Source organism: Scyliorhinus canicula, chromosome 14 (assembly GCF_902713615.1).
Source record: "Scyliorhinus canicula chromosome 14, sScyCan1.1, whole genome shotgun sequence".
Taxonomy (NCBI): domain Eukaryota; kingdom Metazoa; phylum Chordata; class Chondrichthyes; order Carcharhiniformes; family Scyliorhinidae; genus Scyliorhinus; species Scyliorhinus canicula.
In genome coordinates, this window is record NC_052159.1 from 20,349,037 (window position 1) to 20,369,804 (window position 20,768).

The 20,768-nt window shown below is 47.5% G+C and overlaps 1 protein-coding gene across 1 annotated transcript in view; it reads right to left on the reverse strand.

Moving 5' to 3' along the window:
- Window positions 1-16,970, reverse strand: part of LOC119977307 (cohesin subunit SA-2-like) — a 150,927-nt gene extending 133,957 nt beyond the window's left edge. Inside the window, 1 exon segment of the mRNA XM_038818070.1 lies at window positions 16,880-16,970. The gene's annotated coding sequence lies outside the window, so the exon portion shown is untranslated.
- Window positions 16,971-20,768: the final 3,798 nt, after the last annotated feature.

Consider the following 20,768-nt stretch of genomic DNA (forward strand, 5'->3'; position numbering starts at 1 on the left):
CTGTGAGATTGGCACCTTGAACCCGCGATCTTCTGACTCAAGGTTAATACCGACTGACCCGAGGAGTTATAAGACAAACTCAGTTCACATTGGATCTTCAAAGTGTGCAACAAGAGGGCAATTGCTGGGTGGTACAGTTTGGATTTAACACCAGATATCCGGACTTAAAGAACATGAAACCCAATATGCATTGCTAACCTCCTACTGACACGAGTTTCCACCACTTCTGTCCTGCATTACAAAAAGGATTACCCTTCAAATGTATTTAATTGGCGCATTGAGATGTTCAGAGGTCTTAAAAATCGCTATCTAAATGCAAGTTGTTTTTTTTTATTCATGAACTTCAGGAAGTCTGCAGATTATTAATAGACTGCACATTTGCTGGTACTATAGGAATGAAAATAGCTTGTCTAAGATCTCTTTTTGTTTCAGTTGGTAGCACTCTGGCCTCTGAGTCAAAAAGATGCGAGTCCAAATCCAACTCCAGTGACCACGAGCACTGAAATCTCGGCTGACCACTCCAGCACTGTATTAGGTGGGTGCTGCACTGTCAGAAATGCCATCTTTCAGCTTGAACATTAAAGCGAGGCCCCGTCTGCTCCCTCAGGTAGACATGAAAGATTCCATGGCACTATTTCAAAGAGAGCAGCGGAGTTCTGGCCAATCCATGTCCCCCAATCGACATCACAGAACCCGATTATCGTTGCTGCAATGCTGTTTCTGGAAGCTTTCTGTACGAAAACTGACTCTCGGGTCTCCTACATTACAACAGCAACAAAACCTAAAACAAGTATTTAATTGGCTGTAAAGCACTTTGGAACATCCTGAGGTTGTGAAAGATGCTATGTAAATGCAAGTCTTTTTTTACCCCCCCCCCCCCCCCCCCCCCCCCCCCCCTAATCAAACCAAGACATCTGGCTAGCTTAGTGTGAATAATGCTGATTGAGCAATGCATGATCCATGGGTACTAAAAACAAGAACATTGGATAGGGACGTGTTGGAAAACTGGTAAGAGTCCAAGTTATATCCTCTGTGGAAAATGTTGGTGCCTTGTTTTCAGAAGCAAAGGAGTAAGAGGAACGTGGGCTTATCCTGTCAACCAAGAGAATGATAGTTTGCACAACTCAATTAAGGAGTTTAACACCAGTGTTGAATATGGTCGGTATTATTATGTGGTAGCAGTTCCAATCTGTCACTAGTTCAGACCTTGTGTCAATCAATGGTAAGAAGTCATTCAGGCCCCTTTACAAACAACAGAATAATCTGTGATGCTCGGTTTATAAGTAACAAAGTCTTATTAAGTAATAAACTCTCTAGGGGCTGGTTTAGCACAAGGCTAAATCGCTGGCTTTGAAAGCAGACAAAGGCAGGCCAGCAGCACGGTTCAATTCCCGTACCAGCCTCCCCAAACAGGTGCCAGAATGTGGTGACTAGGAGCTTTTCACAGTAACTTCATTTGAAGCCTATTTGCGACATTAAGTGATTTTCATTTGTAGCCATCTAGTAGAAAGATTCCTATCTGTTCATAGATTATGGTCAATATGAGTATAGATGTATGTGGTCTATGTAAAGAATCAACTGAATGTGAAGTTACTCTTCACAGTTTTAAAATGTCTTTCATCTCCAATTTTAAAATTATTTATTTTAAGACTTCCTGCAGCGGTCCACAATAGAGATTATTGCCTCGACAGGAAGACATAAGAAAATGATAATGGATCAAGTTTTAACGGTGAAGGTAAGTGAGAACGGAAGGTGAACAGATTGAACAGCTTTTCTTCATTCCTTTGGTCCTCCCTTTGTCTAAACCCTTGATCAGACTCTGCACCTGGTGCACCTTTGAGCTATTAAATTACAACTTACTCTAATTTCGCATTTGGATGAAACTATAGCAACGGGCAGGTAATTGATGAGTAGATGTTGCGGGTGGCACCACTGATAACTCCTTTTGCCCTAATGATTAGGAGGGACAGGAAGGGTGATAATTAACCGGTTTATATTACTTGGTAAAGGGAGTGAACCAACCATGAGCATTGTAGTCAAGAGCTTTCATGGTCTATGGCCTTTGCTGCGTTCATCGCACTCAGCCATTTCTTTATGTTACTTGGAGTGAACTGAGTTGGCACTGCCATTTGGAGTGGTGCTGGTTTTGGGAGCTTTGGGTGGCTTTGGTAGGATTGCCCAACGGATACTTTTTCGTCTCTTGCACTCAGATCGCTGAGGATGGAAATCTTCACCAAGCCTCCTCCTGCTCATTGCCTGACTACCCATCAGCATTCTAGGCTGAATGAGCTGACAAGTAACATTTGTTTTACCGTTTTTCATGCACATGGGATGCCAGTCCTATTCAAGACCTTTCTAAAGTGCCTTGTCATCCAGCAGAGCCTTTAATAGGCATGCTACAGTCTTCCGGTCGCAACATCGAATCCAACAACTCCAGGTGATTAGCTCTACCCCACCGAGATCCATTTGTTTTCATCCCATTTCATTTCAAATGTCTCTCACCATTTCTTTCTTTCTTGTCTTTCTTAATATATATTTAACCCCCTCCCCCAATCTTATCCACCTTTCCTTACCCCTTCTCCCCTTTGCTTCCCCCTTCCCCTCCCCCCCACATCTCCATCAGTCACAGTTTAGCCTCTGATGTTAGTTTCTCTGCTGTTTGGCCTCTCACATCTTTTGTTCTCTCTGGGGACTGCCATTAGTACCCCGTTTCCTTGGGTTTCTGTGGCTATGACTCATCTTTCATTCTCACTCCACAGTCCCCACATTCTCTGACTGTTAGCTTTGACAAAGAGTCATTGGACTCGAAACGGTAGCTCTTTTCTCTCCCTACAGGTGCTGTCAGACCTGCTGAGATGTTCCAGCATTTTTTCTTTGGTTTCAGAGCCTTTAATGCTTGGCTTTCCTTTCAAGCCGAGATGCAGCCCATCTGGCACCAGATTATGGGTGAACAGGGCAGTTCAAAGAGGCAGCCAACTCTAAGATCACACAGTGGTAACTGAATTATCTGGTGATAGAATGGGGTGCTTGGGTACACCAACAATCTCAGTTAGTACTTTCTTACAAAGGGGGAATGATACAATCAGTAAAAGATAGACAGTAAAATATTGCCAAATAGTCTTACTTTTTTTGAATTGCATTTGATTTAAGTCCAAAGATGCCACACGTGAAGACCTCCTTAAAAGAGGATTCTAACACAATCTTAAAATATAGAGATAGTCTGCAACCAAGGTCCTGTCAAAATTGATCAGAGGCGAAGATAGAAACAACCACATTCATTACCTAGTCCTTGAGGAATAATTCACAGGTAGTGAGTGTATTGGGGATTTATATGCTGTACAATATCAGTAATTGGTTGCAGGTTGTCCCAAAGGCATAAATGCTCACATAACGTAAAGTATTATGTCCTAAATTAGTTGCCAGCATACATAGCCACCTATGCATCAAATTAGATGCAAAATCAGATATCTCAATGGGCACTGCATGACAATTTGTGAAGCTGAAATCTGGGACAGGTTACTAGGTGTACCCAAGGATATGTCGCAACTCAGTCTCCTCACAATCGCTCCCTAGGGTGGGGATACCTGATAGTTGACTAGGCTGGGCCTGTTAACTGGCAGCCATGAGGGAGCTGAAACAGCTTAATGAATGTGAGCTGTGTGTTCTGCTGCTGTCAAAAAGTAGGTTGATGACAAAAATGGTGCCAACAAAAATCCCAAGTTTTCAACTTTCCTAGCAGATAATACCTGCAAAAATCAATCCTGTTCAATTCCATCTCAGTCTCGGAACATCACTGCAGGAGTTCCTCAGGGTAGTGGTCTAGGTCCAGCCATCTTCAGTTGCTTTATCAATGACCTTCAAGCCAACATAAGGTCAGGGCCAGAATTCTCCACCCTTTGGGATTCTCGTTTCCCACTGGCAGGGCACCACTGCCCGTGGGACCCTGGCAGCATGGGGTGGCTTCAATGAGGAATCCCATTGACAAGCGGCAGAAGAGAGAATCCTGCCACCAACGAACAGTGCGCATTGAGAAACACGCAGCTGGGGGAACCAGAGAACCCCGCCCCAGATGTGGGATGTTCGCTGATAATTGCACAATGTTCAGCCCCATTCGCAATTCCTCAGACACTAAAAGGAGTCAACATGCAAATGCAGCAAGACCTGGACAATATCCAGGCATGGGCTGACAAGTGGCAAGTTACATGTGCGCCATACATGTGCCAGGCAATGACCATCTCCAATAAGAATCCCCCAATGTCAACATCCTGGCGGTTACTATTGACCAGAAACTGAACTGGACTAGCCATGTAAATACTGTGGCTACAAGAGCAGGTCAGAGGCTAGGAATCTTGCAGTGAGTAACTCACCACATGACCCCCCCAAAGCTTGTCCACCATCTACAAGGCACAAGTCAGGAGTGTAATGGAATACTCCCCAATTGCCTGGATGAGTGCAGTTCCAACAACACTCAAGAAGCTTGACATTATCCAACCTGCTTGATTGGCACCCCTTCCACAAACATTCACTCCCTCCACCAATGTCGCACAGTAGCAGCCGTGTGTAACATCTACAAGATGCACTGCAGGAACACACCAAGGTTCCTTAGGCAGCACCTTCCAAACCCACAACTGCTACCATCTAGAAGGACAAGGGCAGCGGATACATGGAAACCCCACCACCTGCAAGTTCCCCTCCATGCCACGTGCCATCCTGTCTTGGAAATATATCACCGTTCCTTCACTGTCGCTGGGTCAAAATCCTGGAACTACATGGACTGAAAGAGAAAATGCTGGAAAATCTCAGCAGGTCTGGCAGCATCTGTAGGGAGAGAAAAGAGCTTCTCTCCCTACAGATGCTGCCAGACCTGATGAGATTTTCCAGCATTTTCTCTTTCGTTTCAGATTTCAGCATCCGCAGTAATTTGCTCTTAAACTACATGGACTGGAGCAGTTCAAGAAGGCAGCTCCCAATCACCTTTTCATGGGCAATTAGGGTTGGGAAACAAATGCCGGCCTAGCCAGGGAAACCTACATTCCATAAAAATGAATTCAAAAAATTATTATTATTCCCCCAGTGATTGTATTCCACTGTATTCCTGGAACCACTTCATTGCCCACTCATGGCTTTCGGCACTAATCCAACTGGATTTTCCCAGAGTAACTAATTTAAATAGTGTTGGATGGGTTGGATTTCCACCTGCACCAGGGGTCTCTCCTTTGGAGGGATCTGGGGGTTGCTGGGGTGTTTAAGGCTAGCCAGAACATCCTTGGCTCAGGCTGGGAAAAGAGTGAGCAGGAGGAAGTAGTTACTTGTCCCCAGTGTAGCTCAGAAAGGACATTCCATTGTTTCTCCATTTAAAATTAATCGATCCAGCCTATAATGAACTGTGCTGAAATTGCGCACTATTTACAATTTAAGCTCACCCATTCTGAGGAATGCAACACAACAGCAGTCCTGATGTTCAAAACAGTCAAAGTATTAACAAAGGCGAACATGGCAAGCTTTGTTTCAATCATTAAGCCTTCCGACTAGAGCGGCTCAAAGAAAAATGGATGTGTTCAGGAAACGTGCGAAAGGATCAATGAGACCCATTCTCTTCCCCCACCACTCCCCCCAGTCCCCTGCTATTTCTTCCATGTTGCCCATCCCGTTACTGAAACATCTCTGCCAGTAGGTGAGAAACAATGCCAAAAGTTACACTATGGCTAAGGCGTAAGGCCATAAGACACAAGTAGACCATTCAGACCATCATGTCTGCTCCGTCATTCTTTGAAATCATGACTGAACTGATCTGATAATCCTCAACTCCACTTCCCTGCCTTGTCCTCATAACCTTTGATTCCCATGTTTGAAGATGGTTTAATTTTCCACAATGGTACTTTTTGATCACTTGTACTGCCCTTTGAAAGGAAAAGGAGCTCAAGTAATTGATCTTCATATGGAAGATCTAAAGTCACACCTGCTTATGGCGGTTCTCCAATATTCCCCGCAAGTCAACTTTTCCTTTTGGAATGCAATGAGGAAGGGTTTGGAGCAAAGGCCAGACATCCCCTTATGAGGAAGAGAGGAAGTTAGAGTTTCACCCATGCAGCACGGAAAATGTAAGTGTGACATGGCTATCCCCTGGAAGTGTCAACCATGTCCTTGAACACGGAGTGTTAAAACTGAGCCAAAATCTAAAATAATTGAAAATCCCCAACAGATTTTATTCTTGTGGGCAAGGCCAGCATTTGTTGCCCATCCCTAATTGCTCTTGAACTGAGTGTCTTGCTAGGCTATTTCAGAGGGCAGTTAAGAGTCATTGCTGTGGGTCTGGAGTCACATGTAGGCCAGACCAGGTTGTTAGCCTTTGGCTGCTGTTGAGTAAAGAGTCAAGAGTTCTGCTCCTTTCCCAAAGACCGTTATTTTCCTTGAACACACTCCATATAAACCTCTTTCACCACCACAAGTGCCATCTGCAACCCCTTTATATAATCAGTGTCAATTATTGGATACATAGGGCGCGATTCTCCCAAAACGGGAGAAATCGTAAAGCAGCCGTAAAACCCGGGCGGGTTTTACGGCAGCGCGCCCCTTCCCGACCGGGGACCGATTCTGGTCCCCGGTCGGGGCTAGCAGCCCGACGCCGTAGGCTCCGGCAAGACGGGCTTAACGAAAATCGTTAAGCCCGCTTGCCGGAGTTAGCGCCGGCTGACGCGTCATATGACGTCAGCCGCGCATGCGCAGTTTGGAAGACTCCAACCCGCGCATGCGCGGGTGACGTCATCGCGTTTTTTGCGCGAAACCCGCGCATGCGCGGGCCGGGTTGCCCCTCAGCCGCCCCGCGAATGGATACTGCGGGGCGGCGGAAGGACAAGTAGTGCGCGGGCATCGGGCCCGCTGCCCGCGATCGGTGCCCACCGATCGCGGGCCCATGGCACCCTTGGCACGGCCGTGGTACGGCCGTGCCAATCGGTGCCATGGTTATTAATAGCGAGTTTGTGACGCCGTTTTTACGAACGGCAAGACCAGGTGTGTTTGCCGTTCGTAAAAACGGCGGAAAGGGCTGGGACTTCGGCCCATCTAACAGCTGAGAATCGCTGCCGGCCGTAAAAAAACGGCGGCAGCGATTCGGGTCGGGACTTCGGCGGGGGGGGGGGGGGGGAGAATAGCGGGAGGGCAGCAAAAATGTCGGGAAGGCCCTCCCGCTATTCTCCCACCCGTCGTGGGGGGCGGAGAATTTCGCCCTTAACATCAATTTGACAAGTAATTGGAATCTCTCTTAACCCATTGCTAGCACAGGTAAGGACGGCAGATTTCCTCCCGAAAGGACATCAGTGAACCAGCTGGATTATTAATTATGAGAATTTCATGGCCACCATTACTGAGGCCAGCTTTCAGATCCAGGCTTTATTAATTGACTTTAAATTCCACCAGTTGCTGTGGTGGAATTGGAACCTGTCTGAACTTTGGGCATTAGCCTGGGCCTCGGGATTACTAGTCAAGTGACATTTAGGGGAGCTGATGGCATAGTGGTACTGTCACTGGGTTAGTAATCCAGAGACCCAGGGTAATGCTCCAGGTACCTGGCTTCAAATCCCACCATGGCAGATGGTGGAATTTGAAATCAATAAAAATCTGGAATTGAATTCAGTAAAATCTAGAATTAAAAGTCCAATGAAAACACTGTTGAGTCATCAGGTTCACTAAAGAAATCTGCTGCCCTTACCTGGGCTACCCTACATGTCACTCCAGCCCCCAGCACACATAGCAATGTGGTTGACTTTTAAATGCTCTCTTAAAGTGAGCACAGTAAGAGGTCTTACAACACCAGGTTAAAGTCCAACATGTTTGTTTCAAACACTAGCTTTCGGAGCACTGCTCCTTCCTCAGGTGAATGAAGGGGTATGTTCCAGAAACATATATATAGACAAATTCAAAGATGCCAGACAATGCTTAGGATGCGAACATTTGCAAGTAATTGAATCTTTACAGATCCAGATATAGGGGTTGCCCCGGGTTAAAGAGGTGTGAATTGTCTCAAGCCAGGACAGTTGGTAGGATTTTGCAAGCCCAGGCCAGATGGTGGGGGATGAATGTAATGCAACATGAATCCCAGGTCCCGGTTGAGGCCGTACTCATGTGTGCGGAACTTGGCTATAAGTTTCTGCATTGTCGCGCGTCCTGAAGGCCGCCTTGGAGAACCCTTACCCGGAGATCAGAGGCTGAATGTCCTTGACTGCTGAAGTGTTCCTGCCTGGTGATTGTCTCGTGATGTCCGTTCATTCATTGTCGCAGCGTTTGCATGGTCTCACCAATGTACCATGCTTCAGCACATCCTTTCCATTGGCGAGACCATGCAGACGCTGTGACAATGAATGAACGGACATCACGCGACAATCACCGGGCAGGAATGTTCCCTTCCAGTCGGGGAACACTTCAGCAGTCAAGGGCATTCAGCCTCTGATCTCCGGGTAAGCGTTCTCCAAGGCGGCCTTCAGGACGCACGACAACGCAGAATCGCTGAGCAGAAACTTATAGCCAAGTTCCGCACACATGAGTACAGCCTCAACCGGGACCTGGGATTCATGTCGCATTACATTCATCCCCCACCATCTGGCCTGGGTTTGCAAAATCCTACCAACTGTCCTGGCTTGAGACAATTCACGCCTCTTTAACCTGGGGTAACCCCTCTCTCTGGATCTGTAAAGATTCAATTACCTGCAAATGCTCGCATTCTAAGCATTGTCTGGCATCTTTGAATTTGTCTGTATATATGTTTCTGGAACAAACCTCTTCATTCACCTGAGGAAGGAGCAGTGCTCCGAAAGCTAGTGTTTGAAACAAACATGTCCCATGCCGGCATCTCCACATCATGGCCTCTTAAAGTGAGACACTGAGCTCAAGGGGCAATTATGGATGGGCAACAAATGCTGGCCTTGCCAGTGATGCCCACATCGCAGGAAGAAACAAATGCAGCTCAATACAGGTTTTGGCCAGTGATGCATACTCAGTTATCCTTCATTGGCAGAGGTATAGAATATAAAAGTAAAGATATAATGTTGGAATTGTATAAAAGACTGGTGAGGCCACAACATTGTGTGCAGTTCTGGTCACCACGTTACAGGAAGGAAGTAATTGCTCTGGAGAGAGTGCAGAGGAGGTTTACAGGAATGTGGTCAGGGCTAGAAAAGTGCAGCTATGAGGAGAGATTGGATAGTTTGGGTTATTTTCCTTGGAACAAAGAAGGCTGAGGGGTGACTTAATTCAGTTGTACAAAATTATGAGGGGAAGAGATAGAGTGGACAGAATAAAATTGTTTCCTTTGGTGGAGAATTCTAGAACCAAGGACATAGATTCAAGATAAGTGGCAGAAGGTATGGAGGAGTCATGAGGAAGAACGTTTTTACGCAGAGGGTAGTGGGAGCCTGGAATTCACTGTCCGGGTTGTGGTGGAGGCAGAGACCCTAAACGCTTTTAAAAGGTACCTGGATCTGCACCTTAAGTGCTGTAAGCTACAGGGCTACGGACCAGGTGCAGGGAGGTGGGATTAGAAAGGGCACCTGGGTGTCTTTGGGCTGACATGGACAAGATGGGCCGAATGGCCATCTTCCGTGCTGTATCATTTCTATGATTCTAATGATAACTTTTACACATATCAAATCTGCACACTTTGTGCTGAATGACAACTACTAAGCCATGAATCAGACATTGCAAAATGGAAATGTCATCCGCTAAAACCACCCAACAACCAACAATACATGGTTATTGTTCTCATTTTGGAGTTTGCAACATAAACATTAATACAAGTTTTTATTGACTTTGACACCACATCAAATAAATACAGAAACTGTTCAAATCAGGAAGATCAGGAAGCAGGATGATTGTAAGAGAATCTGTCAATATATCATTCACTTTTGAGTTGTAAATCATAGATAAGAGCCAATTCCTAATCGCAAGATGGGAGCTGATGTCTTCGAATTTGGCACGGCTACTTTAATTAAATATTTGTACGTGGGAAGAATTCAACAGATAAAGACAACATTCTGCCAGCTTGTTTTATTCATCGCATGTAGGCGTTTATTGTCCATCCCTAATTGCCCTAGTTGCTTGCATGGCCATTCAGAGGGCATTTAAGACTCAACCACACAGCTATGGATCTGGAATCACATGTAGGCCAGATCAGGAAAAGACGGCAGATTTTCTTCCCTAAAGGACATGAGTGAACCAGGTGGGGTTTTACAACAATCGACATCATTAGATTTTTAATTCCAGACTTACTGAATTCAAATGTTATCATCTGTCGTGGAGAGATTCGAACCCAGGGTCCCAGATCATTGCTCTGGGTCTCGGGATCACAAATCCACTGACAATACCACTACGCCACTCTCTCAGGTTGGTAGGAATAAGAATTGTACAGAATCACAGCTCCTAATTTCTCACTATTAAGGAAATATTCCAACTTGTCTTTCTCAAATCCCAAGTGGTCAACCTCACAAATGGAACTCCATGGTTTTGCCCACTCCTTTATGAAAATGAAATGAAATGAAAATCGCTTATTGTCACGAGTAGGCTTCAATGAAGTTACTGTGAAAAGCCCCTAGTCGCCACATTCCGGCGCCTGTCCAGGGAGGCTGGTACAGGTTAGTCTGCTAATGTCCTTTTGATAATTTCACGTTCCTGACCATACAATTTACCACTAACAAAATGCCACCTGCAAACTTCGGTGTACTTTCCATTCCTTCATCTAAGTCATTGATAAATATGGTGAGAAGCTGAGGTCCCAATATAGATTCCTGGAAAACACAAGATACCACTGCCAAGGGGAAATTGGGGCAGGAGCTGGATGAGCACTCAGGAGTAATGCATATCAAAGGCAGACTTTGTTGATAGCAGGCAGTCCCAAGGCATAAAGCATTGCCTTGTGACGCAGTGGGTAGCGTCTCTGTCTCTGGGCCAGAAGCTCCGTGTTTGAGCTCCGGTAGCATAGCGGTTAGCACTGTGGCTTCACAACACCAGGGTCCCAGGTTCAATTCCCCGTTGGGTCACTGACTGTGCAGAGTCTGCACGTTCTCCCCGTGTCTGCGTGGGTTTCCTCCGGGTGCTCCGGTTTCCTCCCACAGTCCAAAGACGTGCAGGTTTGGTGGATTGGCCATGGTAAATTGCCCTTAGTGTCCAAAAAGGTTATGAAATGAAAATGAAAATCGCTTATTGTCACGAGTAGACTTCAATGAAGTTACTGTGAAAAGCTCCTAGTCGCCACATTCCGGCGCCTGTCCGGGGAGGCTGGTTATTGGGTTAGTGGGATAGGGTGAAAGTGATGGCTTAAGTGGGTCAGTGCAGACTCGATGGGCCTAATGGCCTCCTTCTGCACTGTTTGTTCTATGTTCTATGAGTCCCCCCCCAGGACTTAATGGTCAAGGAAGGTGCGTTCGTAAAACGACCAAACAGGTTGAGTGTGTCAACCTGCAAATCCTTCCAAACCGGTGGTAAGAACAGGAGAGACAATCCTGGTCTGGGCTCAGAGACACTCCTGGTCAGCCAGGCTTGACCCACAAGCTATAAGCCTCTGGTGACAGACTAGTGATCTGTTCCGGGAATTACTGGCTGTGGAAACAGACAAAGGTCTGCCTTTGTGTATCACGAGTTGCGGGAAGAGAATTTAAATGAAGTCCCAATGAATAAGTATTCCTGAATAGAGGTGGCGACAACAGGAAAATCCCAACTTGGAGAACAATTTTTTGGATGCTGGCCAGCATTGGGCCTCGAAGGGCAAAGGGCACGATCAAATGCGACAATTTATTTTGCTTTCCCAATATTGCGGACTGCTCATTTCTGGCAAGTAATTCCAGTCCACCACATTGGGAGCTTACAAAGCTGCCGAGCATCCAGAAGTTTCCCACTGCACACCATCCATTTAAATCCATAGGAGCAGTGATGTGGTCTCCAGAATCTCATCAGCCTACTCGGCAACCTGTCCGCCGCCTGCTTATTTTTCTTTTATAATCCTCTCCAGTCGATTGTAATAAAGGTGTTTTCAAATTCTCTGGTCGCATAATTGTGTTGACAGGCCATTCACCGGAAAGGAGGAGGCCATTTGGCCCATCGTGCTTTTGTTAGCTCTCCATGGAAGAGCTATCCACATAGTTCCCCTTTCTCTGTGTCCTTTTAATTATTTCATTCTTCAACAAGGTGGGAAAAGTAGAGATGTGGATTCTCATTCAAGGAGAAAGACGATCGCTGGAAGGAAGACTTTGTCGGACAAAGTATTTGTTGGAATGCCAAGCCAAGGTATCAGTACACAATGGAAGTGTGTTTTACAAACAAAAAATACTGTAATGGTTTGCTCATAAAGGTATGAATTAACTGAAACAATGTATTGTCTGTCAATGTTATAGAATTTTCTGGATCATTAGCAGCACGGTAGCATTGTGGATAGCACAATCGCTTCACAGCTCCAGGGTCCCAGGTTCGATTCCGGCTTGGGTCACTGTCTGTGCGGAGTCTGCACATCCTCCCCGTGTGTGCGTGGGTTTCCTCCAGGTACTCCGGTTACCTCCCACAGTCCAAAGATGTACAAGTTAGGCGGATTGGACATGATAAATTGCCCTTAGTGTCCAAAATTGCCCTTAGTGTTGGGTGGGGTTACTGGGTTATGGGGATAGGGTGGAGGTGTTAACCTTGGGTAGGGTGCTCTTTCCAGGAGCCGGTGCAGACTTGATGGGCCGAATGGCCTCCTTCTGCACTGTAAATTCTATGATCATCTGGGATTCACCAAAAGGCGGTACATCTTTGAAGAAAAATAAACTGATTGGGTAAATTATTTCATTTCATAGTCTCTGATGATTTGAGTCACAATGTTAATCTGACTTTCTCCTTACAATTCTGCCTCACCTACTGAGGGTAACAAACTTTTCTACCTTGATTTCACATTCCCAGCATTTAGAAGCTTTTCCATTTTTTATCTTTCGTCTTCATTTTTGTTGTCATTCGTTCATGGGATCTGGGTGTCGCTGGCTCAGCCAGCATTTATTGCCCACCTCTAAATGCCCTATACATTATATTTTGACAATAATTCAGAATCTAGTAGGGGGGAGTTGTGGGGGGGGTTATCTTCTGCCAGCCCATTCAGGCACAGGAAGCCATAAATATAATACAGTCACTTGTAAATCCAATAGGGAATTCAGGTGAAATGATTTTGCCCAGAGAATGGTTACAATATTGAACTCAGTCATTTCCAATGTACGTTTCTTTTTCCTAATAAGCTGGAAGCAAAAGGAGATAAGGGATAATTCCTGGACTTGGATAGGATGGATCAAATGTGACAAAGTTTATGGAGAAAATTCACCTTCCCTCACCGTAGTAATTACACATGTGACATTCCCCCCACCCCCAACCCTCAATCTTCCCACTGGCACCAAACGCAACAGCAAAAACACACTCAAAGTTTCTGTGACTAGCCCATACTATTGTTGAGTGGCGATTTGAAGTTGGAAGGAAGCTCATGTGGAGCATTGAATAAATTTAAGGAGGAGATAGACAGATTTTTAATTAGGAATGGGCTGAAGGGCTGTGGGTAACATACAGGAAAGTGGATTTGAGCCAGAGAGGAGATCAGCCACGATTGTATTGCATGGCAGAGCGGGCTAGTCCTGCTCCTAGTTCTTATGTTCTTAAAACTGGGACAGATTTTAAATTTCAGCAGGAACCAATATTCTGCAGGGACTAATAACGCACCTTATACTATCTAATATAATCTTCATTATTGTCACAAGTAGGCTTATGTTAACGCTGCAAAATTCCCAAGTCGCCACACCCCGGTGCCTGTTTGGGTCCACAGAGGCAGAATTCAGAATGTTCAATTCACCTAACGAGCACGTCTTTCGGGATTTGTGGGAGGAAACCAGTTGAATATAATCAGACAGGAGAACACAGTAGAGGTTGAAATGACAGATTGAAAAATGTACTGGAGTGGATAGCGTAAAGTGTTAATTCAGAGTGGTAATACAGACATGCCGAGCTTCGGCACTTGCTTGGAGAGGGTAGGGAATGATGGGGAACAGCAATGATCTTGGAAAACAACACCGCCCCAATTCACCAGAGCTACTTCTACTGAGGCTAGTAATTAGGATGTTGTTTGCACTAAGTGCATCCTCCGTCCTCTAGAATGACAAGGCCGTTCCATCCACAACGTTAAAACAATATCAGAAATCAGAATTTACTGACAGCACACATGCCCTTTCCCCTGAACTCTGGAGCCTTCAGACATTTCTGAATGAATCATTGTAAAACAAACACATCTGTTCCTCAGCACAGCACAGAATGCCGGAAATCTGAACTAAAATGGAAAATGCGGGAAAAACTCAGCAGGTTCGGCAGCATCTGCAGAGAGAAAAACAGTGTTAATGTTTCAGATTGTTCTGAAGAAAGCTCCTTGATTTGAAATGTTAATTCTGTATCTCCCCCCCCCCCCCCCCCCCCCCCATGGACGCTACACGACCTGAATATTTCTATTGTTCTTTATTTTCATTACAGGTTTTAGAATACAGCCAATGTTAAGACAACCTCGTGCTCTTTACTGTAACTACCGTTCGGCCTGTCTATGTAACGAATGATTTGAGTTACACAGAAAAATAAAACAAATGACAGAAAGTGGTCAGCACTGCTGCCTCACAACGCCAGGGACCCAGGTTCAATTCCAACCTTGGGTGACTGTCTATGTGGAGTCTGCACGTTCTCCCTGTCTCTTGTGTGGGTTTCCTCCGGATGCACCGGTTTCCTCTCACAGTCCAAAGATATGCAAGTTAGGTGGATTGTCCATGTTAAATTGCCATTTGGGGTCTAAAGGTTCGGTGGGGTAATGGGGTTAGGGAGTGGGTGCTCTTTTGGAGGGTCAGTGCAGACTCGCTGGGCTGAATGGCCTTCTTCTGCACTATAGGGATTCTGTGATTCTAGAACGAATAACAGAATATCATCCTTTACCCATTGGTAAAATGCCTGTAAATTAATAATAGCATTTCACTTTTTTCAGTCAACATTAAGCGGTGGAACAGGTCGCTCTATTTCACTTCCATCATTACCTGGCCTGGTCCACATGTGACTCCAGACCAACAGCAATGTGCTTGAGTCTGAGATGCCCTCTGAGATGGCCAAAAACAAGCCACTCCGTTCACGGGCAGCTAGGGAGAGGCAATAAAGGCCTGCCCAGCCAGTGGTGCCACATCCCATGAATTAATTTTTTAAAATATCAATGTCAGATTTTTCATGGGGGTGGGAGGAATGCTGTCTCAGCTTTGTGTTAATTTTTTCAGTTATCATGTATTCTCCTCCATATTCGCCAATGATCTTTCTGGATTCTATGTTTCTGAGCTCTCAACACTTTTTATTCCAAACTATTTTTTGGGATGGGGGTGGTCGGTAGTAAAGCCTAAATTGCCCTTGAGAAAGGCAATGGTGAGCTGCTTCCTGAGCTTGTGATGTGGGTACACCTCCAGGGTACCATTTGGAATTCAGAAAAATGTCCATGGCAGTTCAAAACGGAATTAGTATCATTTTTAAAAATAAGTTGAGAGTACCAAATAAGTTGGGCAGCACGGTAGCATGGTGGTTAGCATAAATGCTTCACAGCTCCAGGGTCCCAGGTTCGATTCCCGGCTGGGTCACTGTCTGTGCGGAGTCTGCACGTCCTCCCTGTGCGTGCATGGGTTTCCTCCGGGTGCTCCGGTTTCCTCCCACAGTCCAAAGATGTGCGGGTTAGGTGGATTGGCCATGCTAAATTGCCCGTAGTGTCCTAAAAAGTAAGGTTAAGGGGGGGGGGGGGGGGTGTTGGGTTACGGGTATCGGGTGGATACGTGGGTTTGAGTAGGATGATCATTGCTCGGCACAACATCAAGGGCCGAAGAGCCTGTTCAGTGCTGTACTGTTCTATGTTCTATGTTAGTACCCAATTATTTTTTTCCAATTAAGGGGCAATTTAGCATGGGTAAACCACCTAACCGGCACATCTTTGGGTTGTGGGGGTGAGACCCACGCGGACATGAGGAGAATGTGCAAACTCTATAAGGACAGTCACCCAGGATCAGGATCGAACCCGGGTCCTCAGCGCCGTAGGCTGCAGTGCTAACCACTGCGCCACCGTGCCACCCTGGTATCATGGAATTGAACCGGTCACTTCCGTTATTTAACATAACATGAATTCATATAGCGCCTTTCTCAACCAAGTCTGCTGCACCCACAACAGAGTTGCACTCCCTCAGTGCCAGTCAGGTCATTCTGGGTTTTGTGTTCAAGTCTCTTGAGTTGGGGAGGCGGTGGTGGCAAACACTTAAAGATCTTTGAACATGTTAGAAAGCTTAAGCCGACAAAGAAACAATGTATGTGTCATTTTAAATATCGGCAATTTGCCGAGATGCTACATGAAGGAAGCGTGTTAGTCTATATCAGTATCAAACACCATTATCAGCCACCTCAACACAAAGTATCCAAACTGTAACAGTGAGAACTGAAATTGGCAACTTTTTCAGGCAACTTCCCTGATCCTTCCACTCAACCTAACTTCCCCAACAAGCTCCCGCCCCTTTCATTGGCTACTAGTGTTTGCCGGCTGATTGTTGCGGAGCGGCAGCGCGCCCTCTGATTGCTCCGCTCTCCTGTCGATCATACCAGCAGGTTAGGTTTCCTCCTCCTGCCTCTATTTCGCTGGGTCCGGATCTGTGTGTCTGACATGAAACAGGATCCCGGCCTTACGTCTGCCCCCCCCCCCCCCCCCCCCCCCCAACACACACACACAAACGGCGCATTAGGAATGCGAAATGTGCCAAAATGTTGAATGCAATGTTGCACAGACATGGCCTTATTGTAATCGCATCAATGTTTAAAACAAAATAACTCGAATTACTACCGTGTGGAAATGCCTTTGTCGATGTTTCAATGCCCAGTTCTTCTTTCTTGCTGCTGCTGGCGGACGGACCCTCACTGCCACCTGGTGGCCCTGCACCAAACAAAGAAGGGGTTTTCGAAACGACATTTCCGCTATTGTGTCGCCCTCTGTTGTAAAACTCCACCATGAACTTGCAAGGAATTTTGTATGTTGTAAAGTCTACATAAAATGACTTGCAACGTGATAAGTGTTACAGTTTTGAGAAAGGGCATTGAGACAATGCCTTTCACAACCTCAGGACGCCCCAAAACGCTTTGCAGCACTTTTGAAGTTATAATGTAGAAAAAGTAGCAACGAATGTATGCACAGTAAGCAGCAAGGTGGTAATAGAACAGTACAGCACAGAACAGGCCCTTCGGCCCTCGATGTTGTGCCGAGCAATGATCACCCTACTTAACCCACGTAACCGGTATACCCGTAACCCAACAATCCCCCCCATTAACCTTACACTACGGGCAATTTAGCATGGCCAATCCACCTAACCCGCACATCTTTGGACTGTGGGAGGAAACCGGAGCACCCGGAGGAAACCCACGCGCACACGGGGAGGACGTGCAGACTCCGCACAGACAGTGACCCAGCCGGGAATCGAACCTGGGACCCTGTAATTTATTTTCAGTGATGCAGGCTGAGGAATAAACATTGGCCAGAATGCTCGGGAGAACAGCTCTGCTCTTCAAATAATGGGTTCTTTAACATCTCCCCCAGAAGCTCAGTTTAACATGTTAGATAGATAGCGCTCCTGAAAATACAGAACTAACTGCATTGGGATGTCAGCCTCAAGTCGTGGGCCGAAGTTATGACGTGGAATTTTATCTGATTAAGAAGCCAGGGCATCAAAGGGTCTGAACAGCACAGGAGGAAGTCATTTGTCCATTGAGTCCATGCCAGCTCTCTGGAGAGAAATTCAATTGGTCCTCTATCCCCATAGCTCTGCAAGTTTGCTTTCCTCATATGGCCATTCATTTCCTTTTGAATCATTGATCAGCTCCACATCTACAACCTTAGTGGGCAGGGAATTTCAAGTTACTTAAACTCACTGTACAAAAATGTTCTTCCCATCCCCTATACCTCTTGCCCAAAGCCTTAAATCTGTGTCCCAGTCCCAGGTGGGCATTGCCAAGGCAGAACATGTCCTAGTCTCAGGTGGGCATTGCCAAGGCACTGCAGAGTATGTCCCGGTCTCAGGTGGGCCTTGCCGGGGAGCTCCGGAGCATGTCCCAGTCACTGAGGAGCATCGCTGAAGACGTTGACACCGTGCTGCAGATATTGGGGAGCCATGAGGGCTGGCAGACCCAGATGGTGGAGGGGCATTCAGAGCTCAATCCAGTTGCTCCTCCGTCCCGAGGTGACCCTCAGGGCCTTAAGGGCACCGACGGGGAGGAAGGGGTGCTGGTTGCCAATGTAGAGCCTCCCAATTGGGTGGCGATGGTGGGCGCCATCTCCCCCCCCCCACCCCGAGTACCCTCCCCCAACCCCCCAACAGCGGCACATCTCGAATAGGTGGCACAGCAAGCTATGTGCCAGCGGCAAGTGGACCAGGCACTCCGGCTCGAGGGCCCACAAAGGACACCAGCCAGGGGCATCTTGGGAACTCACCTAGACGTAGCGGCAGAGCACGGAAGGTTAAGCAGGTTGACGATCACTGAGAGAGCACTGGGGGGGAGGGGGGTGGAAGGGGGAGGGGGGAAGAGGGGGGATGTGAGGAGGGGTGGGGAAGGGGGCAGCACCATCAGGGACTAGGGGCAGTTGGGGGTCACAACTATACGGCATTAGAACACATTGCACCCGAGTCATGCCTCTGGCACATTATTCCAGCACCCACCCCCCTCCCACTGTATGGTGGTCCTGGAGTTCCTACCCCCTCCACACCCTTACCCGAGGTATACCATGTGCAGTTGAAGGCTGTGTGCGCTCTCTGACAGACAGAAAGGAGTCAAATTATGGCATAGATTGGGGAGCACCAAAGCTCAGTTTACAGTGGGTTATCGTCACCCTCCTGCCTTCAACAGTGACCCGCTGACAGTGCCGACACAAACCCATCACCCCTGGGAGGGTGAAAAAGGGCAGTTAGAGGATGGAGGGGGGCAGAGGGGCATTTGAATGGGTGGGGAAGGAGGCCTGTTGATATGGGCCAAGTGGGTGATGTGGGAACAGGTGTGGTGGGATGGTGGGTGAGTGGGGGTGAGATGACGGACAAAGCCATGTCCTATGGGAAGTGGGCGAGGAGGGAGGCCTCCCTGGCCCTCTGGGCATGCCGGACCCTTGCCGCTGCTGCCATTCCTCCATCCTCTGGCTGGTCCTGCAGTTCCTCCCCGGGCTCATCCTCCATCTCCTCCAGGTCCGGTGCCTCCTTAGAGGTGGTCACACATTCCTCCTCCTCCACCTCGAGCATGTCACTCCACTGCTGTGCTAGGTTGTGATGGGCACAGCAGACCATCACAGAGCGAGGCGTTCTGCAATGCACCACCACGGTGGTCGAGGCATCAGAAATGCATCTTAAACATTCCGATGCACCGCTCAATGACAGCCCATGTAGCCGCATGGGGCTCCTTGTATTGGATCTCCACATCTGTCACCAGCCTCCTACTGGCATCATTAATACGCAAGGACATGGTACAGGTGCAGCACTGTCCCTTTGTTGAGGTGGAGCCTCCTCCGACACTATCCTTCATCTGTTTGAAAGACCAGCGACGCCTGTACACATTGGGCCATCACTGGCCTCCCCCTCTGGGTCCCTCCCTGGCCTGATGGGTTGCCAGGTTCTCAGGGTGTGGACTTGGGACCTGCAAATGAGCCGCTGCCTCAAGCCTCTGTCAACACTGCTGCCAATCCAGCGTCTGTCCACCTAGCCTGCCACCAGCACCGCGACGGCAGCCTTCGCGGGAGTCCATGATATCATCCATCTTGTACAATAAGTGTAAGCAATTGGAGAGGATGAGAGACAGATAATTATCAATGGCTTCCAGCCGGGACACTCTAGTTCCCCCTTGGCTCCCCCATCTCGCTCCTTCACATCTTCTGCCATCCCTCATTGGTGCCATCCAACCTGCCCTGCCCATGCATTCCCAGCCACAGAAGGGCCCCTGGGCACCAGACACTCGCTAGTAACGTTACCTGGACTGGACACTGGTCGAGGGAATGTCCCCAGCCCTGAGGTCCAGCCCGTGGATGTTTGGATGTTGGCTGCTCCATCTGTGGTGTTGAGGCCTCATGGTCTGATTGGGATGCTGTGCAATAACTCTCACTGGCGACATGGTACACATACCCACGGGAATCCACTTGAGAAGTGTGAAGTGCTCATTTTACTACGATTGCCAATTCCCGATTAGCAATAGCCTTTGGCTACATGGCCAAATGGCCACCTTGGTCAGTGGGAGTTATGGGTGGTCGGTGGGACAGACAGGCAGGAGCTGGAGTTGCCCCCGTTATGGGTGCACACGAGTTGAGACACCCAACCCCAACCCCCCCCCACCCCCCCCCCCCCCCCACCCCGCAGCCCAGGGACAACCCCCCACCCATGGCGACTCACACCCTGCCTCCACGGCTGAGGCCGTCCCTCCCAGAGGCAGCCCCAGTACCCCCGGGCTCACTGCCCAGAATCAAAGATGGCTTCTCACCTCCTCAGATCCCCACAGCAGCCATTCTGCCAGATTCCTGTATTTAAAAAGGTGTACTAATCGGCCCCATGTGACCGTTTGCCAGGCAGACAGTTAGATCACAGGAGGCCGTTAGATAGGGCGTTATTCCTGTTAATTGTCTGGAGATTGGCTCTAATTGGTGATTATTGGTTCCTCGCCATGCTGCGGTAGGATTCAGTTCTCGCGAACATGAACGGGTCAGTTAGATC